This window comes from Babylonia areolata, chromosome 2 (assembly GCF_041734735.1).
Source record: "Babylonia areolata isolate BAREFJ2019XMU chromosome 2, ASM4173473v1, whole genome shotgun sequence".
In the NCBI taxonomy this organism is placed as follows: domain Eukaryota; kingdom Metazoa; phylum Mollusca; class Gastropoda; order Neogastropoda; family Buccinidae; genus Babylonia; species Babylonia areolata.
The window spans coordinates 40,135,152-40,145,072 of NC_134877.1; positions in this window are offsets into that span (position 1 = coordinate 40,135,152).

A 9,921-nucleotide genomic window follows, 5' to 3' on the forward strand; every position below is an offset into this window, starting at 1 on the left:
GAGGATGTAGGCATATGCGCTCACAAACCCTCTTGTACCCATCTCTATGGTGAGGACTCAGGTTTGGCTTGGAAGCCAGATTCTCTCAGGCTGCTGGCTAGACTAGCATACTTCTCAGTCTTGTGGATGTGTGTGTGTGTGTGTGTGTGTGTGTGTGTGTGTGTGTGTGTGTATGTGTGTTGATTTTAGAACTCTATTTTCACTTTCAGATTGCAGAGCATTGAATGCTGAAGCGAAGTCCATGGGGAGTACATTTCCCTACTCAAACTAGGCATACGGTGGCTCAGTGGTTAAAACGTCTGCCAGAAAAGGTTACTCAGTCCTGAAGTGGCGACCACCCTGGAGGCACAGGTTCAAACCTGCTGAGGCAATTAGAGTTTCTTATCACTACTTATACAACCACTACTTCTGCTACTACTACTGCATATCCCATTTGTTTGCAAGTTAGAAAATGGGTGTTTTAGGGTTTGAAATACTTCTTCAGAAAACTCTCCAATAACAATGCATAATATATGCAGAAACTTGATCTATACAATATTATTGACAGTGCATGCTGATATTCAGGACTTTCACAAATCACTGATACATTCATAACATGGATTTGATCCAGTGAACGTTGATGTAACATCATAGAGAATGCTCTGAGATGGAACAGCAAAAACTTTCTAATGCAACCTGTTTGTTGTTGGTGGTGTTGGTGTTTTTTTCTGTTATGAATGGAAGTATATCCTGCTCTAGACACACATACTCCCCCCACCCCCACCCCCTCCCAGGTGAGTCAACCAATGGCCAGATTATATTGATGTCACTGTTTAAGAAATGGATAGCTGTGAAGTTGGCTCCAACTGTGATGGCATGGATCACTTCCATCTGAATGACAGGACACCCCTACAAGTGTGCACACTGACTGGCTGGCAGTACAGAAGAGAGATTGTGGGTCCTCTGATCCAACCAGCTCAGCAAGCTATTGGTCATGGGGCTGTTGTCCAGGACAACACTATCCACATCATCCACATTTTTCTGCTTTTGTGGGCTGCAACTTCCACTTTCACTTTTTATCTACGAGTGGGCTTTTAGGTCCATGACTGTTCTTAAGCACACAATGTAGGCAGTCATATTCCATAGCTGGGAATGGGCATGCTGGTTATGTTTTTGTTTCCGTAACTCACTGAATGCTTATATGGATTATTGGATCTTTAATGTGTACATTTGATCTTTTGCCTGTGTGTACTCATGAAGGTGGTTTAGGCACTAGCAGATCTGCACATCTGTTGACCTGGGAAGTTATAAAAATCTCCATCCTTAACTCACCAGGCATTGTGACCAGGATTCAAATCATGGACACTCAGGTTGAAAGTCTAATGCTTTAACCACTGGGCTTTTGCACCCATCCCATTAAACCAATGTTAAGTGGGACTTTGTGCAGATGCAGAGGATCCAGAAGTTAAGTTTTCAGCACAGTCACCTGATCAAGCTCCAGCTGCATGAACATCTGTAGAACACCTCGCTCGGATGTGTAATGGACAATGTCGTTCCTGCAGGTTGTGTTTCTGAAATGCTCAGTTTCTTGGCACAGGATCTGAGACACTCCCAGACACTTATTCAATCAATGTGACAGCACTGCAATCAAACAGTGCCCACAGCAACTATTGACTGTCAAAATGTTAAAAGTCAAGTGTTTTACTTTTGAAATGAGAGTTTATGGTCATTGTAGCTGTAAAACTGGATTTTTGAATTTTTGATTTTTTTTTTTTTTTTTTAAGAGAAATCTTATCTGATTTTGCTGTTGTATGATTCAATTTCATTTTCGCAAAGGTGGATTTTCTGCTTCTTGTGCGGACTCTGAACAATGAGTGCTTTCTCCACGTGTTCCACAACATGAGGTTTGTAGAACAACTGTGTTACATGCAGTGGTTATGTACCTGCTGTACTGCACACATTTAGTACAAGCTCCAAGCACATGAATGACCAGCATATTGCACATCACCTATTTAAACTGGAAACCCGATTTGGTGTATATTAACCTTCTAACTGATTTCAATTTGCACTGGCACACACCCTTTTGTGTGTGTGTGTGTGTGTGTGTGTGTGTGTGTGTGAATTTTAGAATTCTATTTTCACTTTCAGATTGCAGAGTATTGAATGCATAAGCGAGGTCCATCATGTGTAAAAGTTCCACCTTTGTCAAGATGACTTCAGATCCTGTAGTAGTAAAACAGTTGCAACTTTCACCCCCCCCTTTTGACTGTGTGCAATCTAGTGGGTCCATACAACCAAGCACAAGACAAAATTCTTATTTTCAACAATAGCTAAGCAATGGCATGCTTGTTTACATCAGTGTCTGGGGAGTGTCTCAGATCCACAGCAGCATTCAGCTACTTACAAACCACTTTCTTCATTCATTTACACAGTATAGTATAGTGTGATGGGAAAGAAATGGGTCTGGTGCATTTCCTTTTTTTTTTCTTTTTTTTTTCCAAAGCCTTTTAATTTCTGAGACTCATAGTTTTATCACTAAAACCACTTGATGTTCACATATTTCCTTCACTCAGATCCAATACAAGTGAAACAGAGGTTTGTGATATATCTGGTTTATTGACATAGACAAGATGAATGCTACAGAACATCATGTACAACAGTAATATGAGTCGTTGTCTTGAATATTTATGAGGAGCTGTTACATAAAGTATGAAAACATAGCATAAACATACACATTTTTGAACTGCAGATATACACCTGAACTGTATGCACAAATTAACATTTTAATGGATAATGATATGTTTGGAAAAAAAAATTGCAATGCATTTTACACAAAATATTCATTCCCTCTATTTACAACACAGAGATGTGTTCTATTTATTGAGAAAAGTCAACCAAAGGCAAGGCCGACAAAGAAAAATACAACAAACAGTGAGCACACCCACATAAAACATGTAAGTTCAGTATTCAAGCTTCTTTCAGTTTTGTAAACCTTTGTCTGTGGCCCTGCTTTGTGCTTAATTATGTGTTGTAAAAGAAGTACTGTAGTCTCAACAATACTTAAGTATGTGTTTGTATAACACATTATTCATGGATATTCTTCAGTCATTTTGAGTTTTTGTTTGATATAATGTAAGGCATGTTATTTTATTTGGGAGACTAAGCAACCTCTACTACACTCAGAATGTATTCAAATCATGGGTTGGTGGGGAAGTGGAGAAGTGGGGAAAGGTTACATCTCTTTCAGAGTAGGTTTGAACCACTACTTCTCACTTCTTTTGTTCATATGAGGATAATGGGGGATACTCAAGACCACCTGACACAATGCCTGTTGTGTGTGCACAGGCTTGTACATGAATAATGCTTTTGTCAGCCCTAAACTGTGTGTTCATTTCCAGACAGCCCATCTGTCCTCCACAATAGTATGCATTGTTATTTATTGGATCTGTGGTAAAATTATTATTATGTCAAAGTGTCTTCCAGATGGTGTTTCTTGGTTTCACAGGCAATGCTTGAAAACAGCCTAAAGTACAGCTGATTCTTTATTTGTTTATCTAAAGTCCAGCTGACTGCACAGACCACATCAGGGCTCTCTCTCTCTCTCTCACACACACACACACACACACAAGATGGTCACACTGATGAACACACTGACACAATATAACAAAAGTACAACAATACAATCAGTCTATAAATCTATTTTCATTTGCTGAAGTCTTATCAACAACAGTCTAATGTACAGCAAAACTGTTCTGAAACATATCACAAGACTTTTTAACTTTTCCTTGTTGTCATTCAACAGTGACATATCATCCCCCCTCTCACTTCTTCTTTAAAAAAAAAATTAAAAAAAGAAGAAAAAACTTTGCCAAAACAAACCGAATAAACAACTTTTTTTGAGTGCATAAATTACCCTTTTATATATTGTACCCTTTTAATATCAAGACATAATATGCAGTATTGTGCATGCTGAAGACTGTTCAAGGCACATATCTCCTCAATTATGGGGGTGGGGGGGACACAGGCATTGCTTGTATTCCAAAGTCATAACATCCACACACACACATACACTTTTATGCCAACCATTACTGCTATGACAAGTGCACTGAATAAAGAGGGCAACATGTTTATAAGCAGTTAAATGCTGACACTGGATTGTATGAAAATTAATCAAGAAATCATACATGGATATCTTTATGCCTGGAACAGTACTATATAATAATAAAAAATATAAAAAAAACTAGAAAGAAATAGGGCATTTTTCTATTGGGAAAAAAAATCCATTCAGAATTTCATTCTGTTCCGGCACCCCGCCCCCACCACCTTCTCTCCCCTCATATTAATTCCTGAAAATTTTGATAAAATCATAATGCTCTCTGTAACCAAGCCAGAATGCTGCTTGTGTGTGTGTATGTGCTGCCTTCAATGTTTTGACACTGACCGATTATCCTGAACAGAATGTTAAGCTCTCTCAGAATAGTTCACAAAAGCAAATTAACAGTTGATAAATAATGCTATCCAGTTAGTCTAACCCTTTCAAAAAAGTATAGATTATAACACTGATAATCTATGGAATAGGTCAATTATTTTAAAATAACTCGAAAAGATAGTGTCTGACAATTGCACCACACACACACACACACACACACACACACACACACTCACACACACACTCACATGCACATAATCAGTCTGGATATTTGTTAGTAACTGCTGTTCACTGAAAAAGTTTATATCCCCGCCCTTTCCTGGAGTTCCTGATTTTAAAATTTGTGATGTTAAGATTTTTAAAATGTTCCTGTTAACTTCAGATCTGGAGTGAGGATCCTGATAAAAATGGCTAAATCTTACCATTTGATTTACACATCATTAAGCATCCACAATTACAAGCTATATCACACTTGGTCCAGCTTTAAGAACAGAGAGAGAGAGAGAGAGAGAGAGAGAGAGCCTATCACACAAACACAGGTATTTGATACTTTTCAATCCAATCCAATCCTACACACACTCTCTCTCTCTCTCATTTGATACCTTCCCCTGTCCCAACTGTTTTGTTCCATGTTGGACAAGAACTTGCAGGAATGGAAGGAAGGGTGGTGGGCAGAACACCAATTATCTATTTCATATCGAAGGAAAAGAAAGACATCTTTTTCACAACTCAGACTATCCTATACAAAGATGAAATAAGATCAAGACAAAGTGAAAATAATAAAAGAGCAGAGCAAAGGAAAAGAAGAAAAACAATATAATCAAATGAAACAAAATCAAGTAATTTTTTTCTTTCAAAAGAAATAGAATTTGATCTCTTCTCATATATTGGCTGAGTTGAGGAAATGTTCTCTCTTTTTCTTTTTTTTAAACAGTATTTTTGTTTGTATTATCTTCCCAAATGTTTCAAGCAGCAAGACAGGAAATTCTTCTCTTGTCCATTTTCATTTATGGACCATGCTCTCTTCAATCTTTGTCAAGTTAACAGTTTTGGTGGAAATTATAGATTATTTCATGTTGTCAATTTTATTTACAAATTAGAGCAGATGGGTGGGGGAGAGATGCTGTACAGGAGAGTGGTAAAAAGCCATCTTTATTGCATTTTGGTTTATATCAAATCATAATAACCATTAAGCAACAAATCATAATAAGCATTCAGCTTCATTTTCTGGCTTGCAAATTTCAGATTAATCTGGATGAATCTGGATAATCTCACAATATAATCTGCCAGTTTCTGCATATATTAATCATACCAGATTCATATCAGAAGGACGTATGATTTGTGCACACAGAAACAGATAATGGATTTTATGAATATGATCAACATTATCTATTTGACATTTCCATTCAATGAACAAAAAAAGCAAATTTGTATGTTACAGTGACTGTGTTGTGAGTGAAAGTGTGTAACCAGAGATTCATGAAATATCTGACCATTTTGGAGATTTTGTGTCATTCTGTCAGTGATATCATGAAATCATTGGATTATCCCATGCAATGTCTCCTGCCTCCAGTGCTCTGAAATCTATCTCATCTGCCTCAATTCTGTCATTCGTTCTGCTTGGTGCTTTTGAGCTTTGTTTCCCCCCAAAAACAGGGTATGACTGCCTACATGGTGGGGTAAAAACGGTCATACACATAAAAGCTCACTCGTGTACATAAGAGTGAACGTAAGAGTTGCAGCCCATCAACACAGGAGAAGAAGAAGAGCTTCGTTTCCCGATGAGAGCAGTGCAACTCACTATGTACTGTCAATCCTTTAGAACATACTATTGGGAATTTCACTAAATCCCTCATTTCATGATATCACTGACTGAATTGGTAATGTACACAAAGAATAGTCAAGGATTTCATGAAATTTCTGGTTACAAATTTTCATGTACATGTCCCACATTCTATATTACATATTGGTATCCTAAATGCAATGACCAAACCACTGAAATAAACATCATAAAAATTATGTACAATTTTACATCACTGATACAAAATTGTCTTCTGTCAAGCAATAAAGGGCAACCTCAGTTTCAGGGAGGTGCCACTTGCATGTGTTCAAAAACATAATGATATCCTTGGTTCATGTGCAGGTGTGTGGCATGAAAATATGATTATGACATAGCTGCTAAACTGTGAAGAATATGCACATACATGAATATGTGTAGTTCCTCTCCAACCATGCTGTTATATTTTGCGCGTGCACGCACACACACACACACATGCACAATGATATGAACACAAAAAGACCAGGGTGTCTTCACATAAATATAGATCATACATCAACAGTACATTTTTTTCTTCAAACACTGAAAATTCAAAGAAAAAAATAGAACAAATAGTGGCATTTTATAATGAAACTTTTTGTGGACTACTGAACTGCTGCTAATACAGTGATAAATACAGTGTAAATATATATGTATGTCATGTGTACAGAAGCACTGTTGGTGCAAATAAATATATAAGAAAACAAGCAATCAAGAGCTCAATTGACAGAAATGAACACAAACAAGTAAATGATCCTAAAATCTAGACCCAGGATGATTTTCATTATTGACAATGGTTACTTGATATCTAGACCCAGACAGATATGTGTGATTAACAATGTTACAGATAAACAGAATAATACTGGCAATGCGACATACACTTTAATGACATAACATCTTTTTTTTTCTTTCTTTTTTCATGAATATCAAAATATATTCTGATAAAGTGATATGCAGGATTTTGTATCACAGTCAAATTGAAAAAGTAATCCTTTATTCTTTTGCAATATATGTTTAGTCATGTGAACTTGTCATCTGTCCTTTTTTCCCCACCAACCTTTGTCAAATAATTTTTGTGGTTTCCCATACAATAATTCTGTACTTTGTTTTTAAGGAAAAAGGTAAAACCTCATGGATAAACGGGAAGGCTTGCTTGACAACTGGAATGTTTTTTCACAAGTCAATGCGCTTAATTTGCATAAGTTGTCACCTGTTCTAACATCAAAGCAGACCAGCACCACTTGCATAACAGGTATGTTATGTATTCCTATCCAGATTATGGGGTGCAACATATTAATAAATTTAATACCTGTCTGGCTTGATTCTATCATCTGCATCTGCAACGATTAGGAAAGAAAGAATTGTGATCACTGAGCACTATATACTAATAGAATTCAATTTGATTTCATCAAGAAAACAAGAGTTCAAGTTGAACTTAAAAAAAAAAAAAATCAAGAAAGTATGATAACATAAATGATAATCATGTATTCCAAGAAGCATGATTTATTTTTGTTCAAGTGGAAAATAAACACTTGATTCTGGAATGTTACGTGCACACTAAATCATGAAGTTTTGAAAAACAAAGCATTTGATTTATACTCAAACTAAACACATAATTTCAAAACAAACAAAAAAAGAAAAAAAAGCATTATCTCACAACACATGGGTATATCAACAAACCCATGTAAGCAACTGCAGGAGCAGTTTTAATGAAACTGAACTGATCTCTGTTAACTAAAGTCTACAATTCAGATATGTTTATTTTAAATAACAGATGTTCCTGGTGTTTAACAAGCTCAAGAATCACTGTAAACATATTTTACAACAAGCAAATACACAGAGAGAAGGTGATACAGTTAGAATCACAGTTTTACTGGAATGACCAATATGATAAGAATTCAAACAATGCAGTCAGTTTGCAAACTAGAGTGAAAAAAATTTATCATAAAAAGCTATCAGTGTATCACAGTGTCAGTAACAATTTGACACTGGAAGTTTGTGCCTGTAACTTGTGTATTTGGCAGTGGTAACTGATATGGACTATTGGTCACATTGTGAGAGGAAGACAGTGTTGTTTCCTGAGGTGATGTCCAACAAAAGCCTTGTGTGTGTATGTGTGTGTATGTGTGTGTGTGCGCGCGCGTGTGAGACTCAATGTCTGTGTGTGATTCTCTGTGTGTATGCATGCATATATACATACATACATACATACATACAAATGTTTGTTCACTGCTAAAGCATGCACTTGCAACAATAACAAAGTTAATATACACCAAAGGGACTGATCACACAATTTAGTGATACAAGGCAAATCAACATAACATATACATGACATGTGCATATCATTATGTACATGCAGTAACACAAACATGCAAGAAATCATCTCACTGACATGAGACAACAGAATAATTATAACAGAGAGAGACTATAACTCTGGGCAAGGGGAGGGGGGGGGGGTGTTGTCAGTGATATGACAAGGTGTACTGTAGTGCATACCTCTATTCAGTAAACATTGTTTATTCAGTGAAAAAAAGCTGGCAGACATCCATCATGCTTAGTGGACAGAGAGGAGCTTTGCAGAAATTCAGGCCCTATCCCATGACGGCCAGAAATGAAACATGTTGGTGATGCATTCAGCGGTGCAGTGCCCCCACGAACAAATCAAGTTTCCGGACCAGTGACAGTTACAGTGATTAAGCGAAAACTGGAATGTTATTCCTAAGTTGCTATTTTACTGCAGATGTGCAAATCAGGTTTGGATTACAATTCCCTGGTTCTTAGGGTAGATTATTTGTTTTTGGAGTAGATTACAAGCATTTTGTACAGGACTGATATTCCAAAAGTTACAATCCACAAAAGCCTATAATTCTCAAGTATTTGAAAGACGTCACTGAGCATGTGCTCTATCTCATCTGAGTGAGTCACTCTCTCAGTCTCTGAGTCTGATCTTGGTTTGCCTTTAATTTTGGAATCTATTGAATTTGAAGGGAAAAAATACAATGCTATCCATTCTTTCTTTATGTTTAAATTTCCTCTAAATTTTGTTTAATGGTAATATGGATACAGAAAAAAAGAACACTGTGCAAAATGTATGCATATATTGGTGTGCATGTCAATGTGTGTATACAAAACAGAAAATGCAACAGAATAAACTTACACTTTATCATTACGCCTTCTGAAAAAAAAATAAAGAAGAAAGTGTGCACTGAAAAGAAAATAAAGACTGATAATGTGATATAAAAAGAAAGAATATTCACTTCATTTCAATGAAACTGTGTGGAGATAAAACTTCAAGAGATGAGTCACACTCTGCATAGCACATCTTATGATAGGGATCATCTCAGGGATCAATTCCTGAAAAACTGTCCTCAGTTTTTTAAAACTTCAAATGCAGTCAGAAACATAAAATAAGAACTGGCATGATATCTTTCTTCATTCCACATTTTACCAGTGTATACATTCATGATGAACACCTAAAAAGACTTGGCCAGACACAAGTGGTCTTTCCAGAACAGTCAGCACCTGCTATGACAATGTGTGGTCCACATCTCAAGTTCAGCTGGTCAGTGGCAGTGAATCAGGAACAAAAGCACACATGACAACTGAAGGCATTGATTCACACGTGAAGTAACACACATAAAAAAAACAACAACACAAAAAACAAAAGACAAGAGAAAGAGGACATATGATGTGAATT